The sequence below is a fragment of the Miscanthus floridulus genome, chromosome 12, assembly GCF_019320115.1.
Source record: "Miscanthus floridulus cultivar M001 chromosome 12, ASM1932011v1, whole genome shotgun sequence".
Lineage (NCBI taxonomy): Eukaryota > Viridiplantae > Streptophyta > Magnoliopsida > Poales > Poaceae > Miscanthus > Miscanthus floridulus.
The window spans coordinates 41,304,051-41,315,972 of NC_089591.1; the positions used below are offsets into that span (position 1 = coordinate 41,304,051).

An 11,922-nucleotide genomic window follows, 5' to 3' on the forward strand; every position below is an offset into this window, starting at 1 on the left:
TTTTGATATGACGAAACAAGTTCATAATTGGAGAGGTAATAATTTCTTCAAGGCAAAGTTATGGCTTTGCGCATCTTTTTCGTTAGTATATAAAGATAGTGGCAAAGAAGATATGTGAAAGAATGAGAAAAGATGGGTATCTAATGCGTTTCAACTTTTTTTAATGAAAACTAGAGTTTCTCCTCTCACACGACCATGCCTCTTCTTTGTTAGCGTTAGGGTTACGGGTTGAATTGGGTTTGGAGCGTCATCTCTTCATATGACTGTGGACATAGGCTAGCTTGCGTTGATTGCGAATGCAAAGGATGACAAGCAAGGCAAAGCGGTGTTAACATCGTCGGTTGGTAGGGTAAAGGACTAAAGAGGGTGGGTGATATGGTAATAGACACGAGAAAAAGGTTACGGGTGCATAGTAGTATGACACGTGTGATAGCGATAATGGCAAAAGGAGCTCGAGCATGGGGGGTTGGAGAATGCGTCAATTGTTACTAATGTTGTCCAAAGACTTAAAAATCTAAGTGTTAGGGGTTAACGCGTCATCAGTTGTACGGGTGATAAGTTGTCCATGTCAGCCAAGGCGGCAAACGTATGGTATTAGTTATATGACATGTCTATGGTAAACTTATCTCTAGTTACATGTGCTAACATCTTATGCGCATGCATGTAGCTACTAAGGGTTGAACCTAAAACATTTTTGGCATGTCTAAGGTGAATGTGTTATTGGTTCATAGGCAAACCTTTTTGTGCATGCATGTGGCTATGATGGCAAACACATCGTTGGCCTAATACACACTATTTAAATGGTACATTACTTCTATTTGATTGGCCATTTATCCTATTTCAACATCCATTTTACCTGTTAAGTGACCATTTTGCTCGAATAATGACTAAATGACAAGTGACTAGTTATTTACCGTTTAGGAACGGTCAAAAGAAACGGTACTTTGAACGCCTTTGCAAATTTTGGGCACTTTTATTTATAACTCTAACTTAGTAAGGATTTAAACGTGTGATTATCGGTTTTGATATGATGAAACAAGTTGGTAATCGGAGAGGTCATAATTTCTTCTAAGGCAAAGTTATGTATTTGCACATCTTTTTAGTTAGTGTATAAAGATAGTGTCAAAGAGGATACATGAAAGAAGGGAAAATGGATAGTGAATGCATTTCAAGTTCTTTTCATGAAAGCCTTAGTTTCTCCACTCAAACCACCCATGCCCCTACATCATAGCGTTAAATCTTCTTTGTTAGAGTTAGGGTTGCAGTTTGAATTGGGTTTGGAGGGTCATCTAATATCGGGGGTGAAAGGTCCTTGTGTGGTTTTGGTAATTGAGTGACAACCTAGGTGGACTAATTGTGTTTATGTGAGATACACAGGTGATTAGTCCACAGATACATGTGTGTGAGCAACATATGCCATGAAGGTGAAAATGGCTTAGAGATGTTGCAAAGCTCACACATGTGATGATGAAGGAGCTCATTGCACATGAGACATGACATTGAGTCATGTGATCAAAGATGGAGAAGATCAAGACAAGACTTGGCTTGATGGACCGGTTGCAAGCGTGAAGGGCAAGTCGGAGGCTTTGGAGCGATGGACCGCGTGGCGGTGAAGCATGAGCAAGACTTGGCGCCGATGGACGAAGGCAACGGTGAAAAACAAGTGAAGTCAAGATCGATGAACCAATATGATCACGTGATGATATGAAGTGGATCATATCATTGTTGATCGTGTTGGTGCATGTGTTGCATCGACATTGGAGGAGATGGAATGGAATGCGCAAGGCAAAGGTATAACCTAGGGCATTTCATTTCACCGGTCATAGGTGTGTAGAGAAGTTTATGACCGGGTTTAGGATAGATGGCCGTACTATCAAGAGGGGCAAACTTGTTTGCATATTGGTCATCTAGTGCCACTCGAGTGATCTAACTTTGCATCATCGCTAGGATCGAGTGGCGTGGCAAGTTGAGTGGCTAACACCCTTGAAAATGTTTATGAAAATATGCTAACATATGTGCACATGGTGATACACTTGGTGGTTGGCATATTTGAGCAAGGGTGAAGAAGATAGAGTTGAAAAGGAGTTAGTCGCGCTGGTTGCAGAGTGATCGGACGCGTCCGTTATGGTGACCGAACATGTCCGGTATTCGGCGACGCACTCAGTGACCAGACGCGTCCGGTCGCCACACCGGACGCGTCCGGTGTGAATCAGCAAAAACGGTGTTCGGTGAGACGGTTGATTGGACGCTGGCAGCGTCCGGTCCGGTGTGACCGGACGCGTCCGGTCATCCGTGGGTGCTTACTGTACTCGACTGGACGCTGATGCTCAGCGTCCGGTCAGCTTCTAACAGACGTGTCCAGTCGGCCCTGGGGCTTACTGGACTCAACCGGACGCAGCGGCTGAGCGTCCGGTCGGTTCGGTATTGTGCGTCCGGTCGTCTTGTCAGAGAGCCGTTGGAGGCAACAGTGGGACACGTGGCTGTCTGGCAGCTACCGTACGCGTCCGGTATAGCGACCGGACACGTCCGGTATTCACGATCGGTGCGTCCGGTCGACCCGAAAAACGCCTAGTGAAGGGGTAATGGCTAGTTTAGCACATGGGGCTATAAATAGAAGTGGTGGTCGGCCTTTGGTCGAGAGCTGAGCACACTAGAGCCTTGGTGGCTTGTGTGGTAGTGCTTGGGAGCCCTCATCTCACACATACTTGATAGTGATCATCCGATTGTGTGAGTGAGCGATTCTAGTGCGATTGCATCGTGAGGTTGCATCGAGTGGCACTAGGTGATCGAGTTGCAAGCCGGTGGTGCTTGTTACTCTTGGAGGTTGTCACCTCCTAGACGGCTTGGTGGTGGTCTCCGTCGAAGCCCGCAAGAAGCTTGTGCGGCGCTCCGGAGAAGTGCTTTGTGAGGGGCATTGTGCTCGCCCCGCGGGAGCCGCGAAGAGCAACTTTAGCAAAGCGTGTCATTGAGCTACCCTCACTTTCAGGTAGGTTCTTGCGACGCCCGACGTGCGGGCTTGGCGGGTGATGCCAATTAGCCACCGAACCACCAAGTGAGCGGTCGACACAACGGGGACTAGCGTGTTGGCAAACACGTGAACATCGGGAGAAAAATCATCGTGCCAACCTTGTTCTTCACGTTGGTTTGCATCCCCGTTACACAAGCTTGCGATTATTTTCATATACATTAAGCTTGTGTTGTTGCTTTTGTAATTAGTTAGCTTGTGTAGCTTGCTAGTTACCTTCTTGCTTGTGTAGCATAGAAGTAGCTCTCTTGCGTGGCTAATTTGGTTTGTGTAACCTTGTTAGTCACATTGCTTAGTTTGTGTAGCTAAGTAATTGCGCTCTCTAATTTGGTATTGGTTGCCTTGTTATTGAGCATTGCTAGTGAGCGTAGGTGGCTTTGTGCTTTTGCTTACTAGCATGTGTAGGAGCTCCCTTGTTGCTTAAAGTACTAGAGGCATAGGTTTGTGTGACCTTGCTCCTAGAATTGGTTAGGTGAGCTCTAGCTAACCCGACACCTTTGTTGCTTGATTAGTATCTTCGGAAGGTGCTAGAGAACTTAGATAGAGGGGTGTAGTCTTGGCTAGACCGATCATTTTAATTCCGCACTTGTTTCGGTTAGCCAACGTGATTAATTTTAGAAAAGACTATTCACCCCCCCCCCTTAGTCCGCCATCTTGACCCTTCAGGGGGCTTCAAGGGATGATGACTACGACCATAGGTTGGCTTCCGGCAATGGCGAATGCAAGGATGACAAGCAAGGCAAAGCAAGGATAACATCATCGGCTGGTAGGGTAGAGGATCGTCAAAGAGGTAGAGTAATGTACGAGAAAAGATGTGGGTGCATAGCAGTATGGCACATGTGACAAGCAATAATCAGAGCAAATCAGAAGGTGGTGCAATTGTCTTATAAGTGTATAAATATGTCTTGTAGGGGGTGCACATATGTGGTGAAATTTTAATCAAATCCATTGTATTTGCATTCGGAGGGGTTGCAAATGCACCCCTAAACATAGTGTAGCTTCACCCCTAGTGATAATGGCAAAAGGAGCTCGAGCATGGGGGTGGAAGTATGCGTCAAATGCTACTAATGTTGTCCAACGACCGGGGAAATCTGAGTGTTAGGGTTAATGCGTCATCAGTTCCACGGGTGACAAGTTGTCTGCATCTAGCTAAGGCAGTGAACATAAGATATTAGTTCTATGACATGTATATGATAAACTTATTGCCCCTTAATATAGAAGGCACTCTTATTCCCTACCATCCATAGAATTGTATGGTTATCCAACGCATGTGCAACACCTTTTGCACATGTATGTAGCTATCGAGGGGTCAAACTCAAAACATAATTTTACATGTCTAAAGTGAATGCTTTATTGGTTGCAAGCAAACTTTTTTGTGCAGGCATGTGATATGGCGGCAAACACATGGTTTCACCTAATACACCATGTTTAACGTTACACGGCGGTATGCTATTTCCATTTAATCATCCGTTTATCCCATTTAAACATCCATTTTACCCGTTTAAGTGGCTGTTTTGCCTAAATAGTGTATAAACAACAAATGATTGGTTGTTTACTGTTTAGGATAACACTAGACAAACGTAAAATCAATGCCATGACATGTCTAGGCTAAATACATTATCGGCTGAATGTGTCCATATAGTTCAGGTGGCCACCATGAAGTAAAACTTCCATGCCATAGTGAAGCGGCACTACTCTGATCGATTTATTAGGACCTGTTTGGCACGGCTCCAGTTCTAACAACATCTCCAGTAGAGGAAATGGAGGAGTACCGAACACCTCAAGAGGAGGAGCCATTTTTCTCATGCAAGAGGAGCCAGAGCCGTATTTTGTGTAAAAGCCAGAGCTACAATTTGTGGCTCCTCCTTACGGTTTCATCTGCTTCGAAGGAGCATGGGGGAGGAGTCGTACCAAACATGCACTTTATTTTTCATGGAAAGGCGGTATATGTTCACTTGTCATATTGCTTGTAGCTTTATTAGTACACCAGACAATTAAACTTGTCATTCAGTTTTTTTTTTCTGAAAAAAAAGAAGTAAAACATACTATCTCTCTTTTGGGAAATGTCATGTAAACTTGACTAGAGATGGTAGTTTTCAATTTCTCGTTGAAAGAATGAAAAGGAGTCTAATTCTGGAATCAAAACAACGGAAAAGTGTTCAACCCATTCGTCATTATGACCTGATGATTGGAAGCTGACAACGATAATGCTATGCTTCCTAGCCATAAGAAGTTGCATTATCGTACCCATCTGGTCATCACGACGTATGTGAAAACATTTATCAGGTTCGAGTCAAATGGAAAGCAGATCTGATGCTTCTTCCTCATCAGCGTGTTATAAATCACAAAACCTGAAAACCGTAAATTTGCTCCGGTTCCGTGTTTAAAAGAAGACCTGCTTGGTTCGTGTTTATTGTCTTTCTGTGTGAGAACAACGGGACAAAGACGTTTATTTCTGCAATTCAGCACAGTCTAGTTATCAGCGGCCAGCGGGAAACTCAAATGTAAGGCAGATCGACACTGGAGAGAAGAGAGCAGACACATCCCAATTCCCAAATCATCAGCACATAGTCCACGAGAAGCAATCGAATTACATTTGATTAAATTAGGTAATTAAACAACATACGCAACAAAATGAATCAGTTCGCTGTTGCCGAGAGCAACAAGCACTTCGCAATTCGCATATATAGCAAAATCAAACAGGATGTCTATATTATATTCACACGGTTGTTAGTTCCATGTAAAACACACGATTTCTATGAGAAACAAATTCAGTTGCTTTAGATAATAGTAGCACACGAATTCTACCACCATTAGATCGAAATCCAACGGCCACCATGCTTATTGCATATATTTTATGATAAAATTGTAGCTGTAATTTTCAAATCAGGTTATAAAAAAATCGATACACAAAACTATACAAACCTAACGAAATCTAATATATGTTGACACAAAGACAATTAACAAGTAACAAATTTTCTCTCTCTCTCTCTCTCTCTCTCTATATATATATATATATATATATATATATATATATATATATATATATATATATATATAATTTTGTAGCCACTTTGAGTTAAGATAATTACTATGTTAATTTACGAGATTATAGTAACCCCTTGCTAAGTGGTTTACTATAACGTTATGGTAAATATCCCCATGTGTTATAGTAACCCAACTATCGTAAATATATATTGACATTATCGTAAATTAGTATATAAAATTATCGTAAATAGAGGTGGCTACGGAATAATTTATTTTGTAGCTGACTATATATATATATATATATAGACACAGAGACAATTAACAAATCACAATTTTTTTTCTATAGTTAGGCAAGAACAAAAAATAATATAAATGTTGACATAAAGACAATTAATAAGTCATAATTTTTTCTATAGTTAGACAAGAATAAAAATAAATAATATATTATAAAATGAGATAATTTTTTTTCTATAGTCGCTGTTGTAAGGGGGGAGACGATGAAATGAAACGAGAGAAGACTTGCAGAACAGCTTGTCAGCGACAAGGAAAAAATAGATAGCTAAATCGGTGGGGATCAGACGGTCAACTATGGACAGACCCCGCGATCGGATGATCAGAAAACCGTGTGCCGAGAGAGACAAAAACACACGGTTGTCCTTTAGCATTTCCGAAATCGAAAGCAGCCGGGTAGACAGGCAGATCAACCCAATGGAACACAGCAATGCACACCTTTCACACCACCAATCAGTGCCAGATCCACCCCACCGTTCGCGGCGGCGATTCACGAGCAGATCGGGCACCGGACGAGGCCGTTCTCGTTGCACTCGCCGCACTTGACCGTCTCCTTGCGCTCGGCGTCGAGCACCTTGCGGCTGCCGTTGCAGTCGCGGCACATGACGAAGCGCACGCTGGCGCAGCCCGCGCACCACACCCGCGCCCGGGGCAGGCCTTCCAGCAGCGCCTTCAGCTTGCCTTCCTCCTCCAGCTTGGCCACCTCAGCGGCGCCGCCGACGTGCCTGCCCCGCACGAACACGGCGGGCACGCGCACCTCCCGCCCGCCCAGCAGCAGGCGCAGCTCCTCGCGGTAGCCCGAGTCCATGGACACGTCCCGCTCGATCACCTTCACGTCGTGGGCCTCGATCGCCGCGCGCACGGCGTTGCACTCCTCGAAGGTCCTGCGGATGCCGTGGAGCGTGGTGGTGTAGAGGACGACGGCTTCGGCGCCCCCAGGCGGGCACTTCCCCTCGGCCACGATCGCCGGCGGCGCTGCCTTCGGGTGCTTGGGCTTCTCGGACCCTACCATCCGCTTGATGTGGGCGCCTTCCTCCGACAGCTCGCGCTCGATGGACCCGAGCAGCTCCGGGTCGAACAGCGGGCTCAGGCTGCGCCGCGACGAGGACATGCCGGTGCCGCCACCGCCGGTCTCGGCGGTGCCGGGCTTGCGGACGATCCGCGCGCTGCCCGGGGAGAACCTCTTGGACGCCATCGACAGCTTGGAGTTGTCGATGGAATTGTACGGGCGGAGCACCCTGTCGCTGTCGATATAGCCGGGCTTGTCCTTGTCCTTGTTGCTGAGATTCCCCGAGCAGCGCTGGAGCGGGCTGTTCTCCTTCCCCGGCGTGTTCTTCCGCCTCGTCGCCGACCTCTTGGGCGACGGCAGGGCCATAGCGATGACCCTGGCCGGCGACCACCGGCCCGGCTTGGACGGCTTCTTCGCCGGCGGCGACCCGGCCGCGGCGGCGTAGGCCTCCTCGAGCCCGGCCATGATCTCCCACGCGTTGATGACCTCCAGGCCGGACTCCGGCTTCCCCGTCGCCGGCTTCTTGTCGGCGCTCGGGACCGCAATGGGCGGCGGACGCATGCTGGCTCGCTTCCACTCCTTGCTTATCGGCTTGTCATGCGGCGGCGGCGGCTGCTCCTCCTTCTCCACCTCTTCGTCAGCAGCGGCGGCAGGTGCGGCGGCGGCGGCGGCGAGGACGGCTCCTCCGTGCTTGGGGTGGAGGTCGAGGACGCCGTAGGTGGTGGAGGTGAGGGAGACGACATGTTCGACGCGGCCGCGCACCGTGGCGCGCCTGCCGTCGCCGCCTGGCCCCGGCGGGAGGAGCTTCGAGGAGATGCACCCCATGGACACTGGCTCGCTACGACCCACGCGTGCCTCTCGGCTCTCGGTCTGCCTCTGCTCTGCTCTCTTCTAACCGCCGCGGCTTTCGCAGCTTTGGCTTTCGCTTTGAGGTGTTCGCTTGACTGGCTCCGGGGAGTGGCCGTTTTGAGGGGTTTGAACTGTGCAACGGTCATGGAAGGGCAGGGCTGCTGGAGATGTCGGTTTCTTTTCCTTAATTTTTCTCGTGCTGGGAGATGCCGATGCGGGGTTCCTTCCAACGGTCGGCTGTGGCAGAACGGCAGGGGAGGAAGGCGCAGAAACCAAAAAAAAGTGGCGCTGCCCGTTGGAGTACTGAAATATGGGCTGGTTCATTCTGGGTTTCTTGTTTGGGCCTTTAATCTCGCGTGCGAGCCCAAAAGTTTGCGACTTTTTTCTAGGGAGGAAATCTTTTCTTTTCGCAGATTTTATCAGTTTGTCACTTGTTAAGCCCAAGCTTTTTTCAACTTTTCAGCTGAGCGCCTTCATCTTGAGAATTTGTATAAATAAATAAAGGTCAAATTGCAACGGATATATCCACTTGAGTGACAAAGAAACGGGACAGAGCCGAATGTCGATACACAAGGCACGAGATGCAGCTTGCAAACAAACAGAAAAAGGTCACACAGGCACACACGTACACACACCACACGACAATAGAACGGTCAGGAGCAGGTCCGAGGAGGGAGACGGTGCTGCATTGGCAACCGTGGTCCGTGGACGTCGTACAAGGCTGCCGCCGCCGTGCCTCTCGAAGCACGTACGGGAGGACATTCAAACCGTCCCCCGCGCCATGGTCTCCGGCCACCGCCGCGAAGCGAGGCGCTTCACGTCTCCCAGCCCCGGCGCCACCGGCCGCGGTGGCGACATCACGGCGACGCGCTGCCGCTGAGGCCCCGGGCCGTGGCCTTCGAACTTGGTTCGCTCGCGCGGCAGAGGTGGCCATCACGATCATTGCTGTCGCGACATAGGCCAAGAAGCGCGGTCCCCAGGCTTCGCCCAGCACCCGCTCCCTTCCTCTTCCTCTTGCGAACCACCGGGCGGCGCCGCGGCAGACGTCTCCGACAGTACGGCCCCGAAGCAGGACACCTTTGGGGACACTGGCTCCGGCCCCACGGCCTCGCTCGCGAAGACCCTGACCCCTGCCGCCGGCCGGCGCCACGCGCGGGCGACGACGACGCGGCCGGGAGCGCGACCGCGACCGCGACGCTCCTTGGCAACCACCTTGCTCGCCGGCAGAACACCGATGACTACGGCGGTCTTGCTGCTGCTGGCCGTCGTCGTGGCCGGCAACCTCCTCGAGTCCGCCGCCATCGGCGCGCCCTTGCGCGTCGCCGCCTCGGCGGCCACCTTCGGGTTGGAGCTGCCCTTGGTGGACCCGTCCCGCCGCAGCGCCGCGCCAAACAGATGGGTCAAACCGACGCCGTCCGGAACCCGGAGCAGGACCGACTCCGCTGGCGCGCCCGCTTCGTCGTCGGCACGAGGGCTGGCGCTGCCAGCACCACCGCGGCCACATGATTGGACGGCGCTGGCGTCGGCGAGCGCGGCGGCCATCTCGCACGCCACCTTGGACATGGACTATGCGAAGCCGGAGCCGCGGGCGCCGACGCAGAAGAGGTGGTCCAGATCGATCGAGCTGCGGCAATCTTGGCTGCTCGCGAGTGAGTGCGAGTGACTGACAAGCGAGGAGCTGGGCGCTCTCGCCTTAAAAGGTGACGACGCGCCAAAGGTGCGGTGATTTTGAAAATCTTGCGGTGGACGGTGACCGCTGGCAAGTACCCGTTGCGAATTGCGAGGGTAGTTGAGTCCGGGTTATAAGGTGGTTACGGAGGCTAATGATGGGTGTCTTGTGTTGCTTTGGCTACGTGTCAACTGCGGTTTCCACTTCAGCCAACATGGCTGTTACCGTTGTGACACAGCTACATAAGCCGCCAAGGCTGAACTCCACCTCAACTACATAGACTAACAATAACAAAAATGTATAAGCCGATGATTTTGCAGGCATCCTGGGAGAGACCTTCGCTTGCACGGGCGAAGGCCAGGGAGCGAAGGCGAAGGCCCACAAGACGACGACCCGTAGCTGAGCACCGGCCGAATGCCACAAGCCAAGAGCGAAGGTGCAAGTGGCGCGAGCAGCACAGCGGAGGCGGGGACCTCGGAAGATCAGGCGGGTGAAAGGCCCTTATTTGATTTTGGTAATTAAGTGATAATCTTAGGTTGATTAATATGCATTTAAGTGAGATACATAGGTGATTAGTTCGTATGTACTTGTGTGAGCAACTTATGCCATGACGGTGAAGATGGCTTGGATTTATTACAAGGCTTATACATGTGATGAATGAGCTCCTTGCATATGAGACATGACATGGAGTCATGTGATCAAGGTGGAGAAGATCAAGACAAGACTTGGCTCGACGGACCGGTTGCAAGAGTGAAGGGCAAGTTGAGTGATGACTTGGCGCCGATGGACCGAGGCAACGGTGAAGAGCAAGTGAAGTCAAGATCGATGAACCAATACGGTCACGTGATGATATAAAGTGGATCATATCATTTGGTGTTTGGTTGGTGCATGTGTTGCATCGACATCGAAGGAGATGAAATAGAATGCGCAAGACAAAGGTATATTTGTAGGGCATTTCATTTCATCGGTCAAAAGTTGTATAGAGAAGTGCATGACCGGATTTAGGATAGATGGTCGTACTATTAAGAGGAGCAAACTTGTTTACATATCGGCCATCTAGTGCCACTTGAGCGATCTAACTTTGCATACGTGTTAGGATCGAGTGACGTGGTGAAAAGAGTGCTAATCCTTTAAAAAAATATTTGCGAAAAGCTAACACACGTGCACAAGGTATTGTTCACTTGATGGTGTTAGCATATTTGCAAAGGTGAAGAAGTTGGTGAAGAAGAGGAGGCGAAACCGGGCTAGGGGTGCTGCCTGGGTGGCACCGCCATCCCCTGTCCGGTGCATCATTGAAATATCCTAATGGCTAGAGGGGGGTGAATAGCCTATTAAAAATTTTTACAACAACACTATGACAAATGATTAGTCAATAAGATGATGAAGCGAATTTTACGCTAGCACTATACTTGGGTCGTAAGCCACCTACCCAATTCTATTTTCTATGATCTCTAGTATATCACAACAAATCTATGTCACTAATATACACCTAGATGATCAACCTAGTGAGAGTATTACAATTAAATGATACACTATCTAGTCTTAACTACCACTAGCTCTATCCAAGTGAATGTACAACGAAATACAAGAGAGTGGTAGAGAGGTATACCGTCGCGGCAAGTGACCAATGAGTGAATACCAATGAATACCAAGAATACAATCAAGACACAATGATTTTTTTTCTGAGGTTCACTTGCTTGCTGGCAAGCTAGTCCCCGTTGTGGCGATTCACTCACTTAGAGGTTCACGTGCTAATTGACATCACACGCCAAACCCTTAATAGGGTGCCGCACAACCAACACAAGATGAGGATCACACAAGCCACGAGCAATTTACTAGAGTACCTTTTGGCTCTCCACCGGGAAAAAGGTCAAGAACCCCTCACAATCATCACGATCAGAGCCGGAGACAATCACCAACCTCCGCTCGACGATCCTTGTTGCTCCATGCCGTCTAGATGGCGGCAACCACCAAGAGTAACAAGCAAATCCCGCAGCAAAACACGAACACCAAGTGCCACTAGATGCAAACACTCAAGCAATGCACTTGGATTCTCTCCCAATCTTATAAAGATGATTAATCAATGATGGA

The 11,922-nt window shown here is 49.1% G+C and overlaps 1 pseudogene; it reads right to left on the reverse strand.

Annotated features, from left to right (window-relative positions):
- Positions 1–8,681: 8,681 nt before the first annotated feature.
- On the reverse strand, positions 8,682–9,818 carry LOC136495265 (uncharacterized; annotated as a pseudogene).
- Between the last annotated feature and the right edge of the window lie 2,104 nt (positions 9,819–11,922).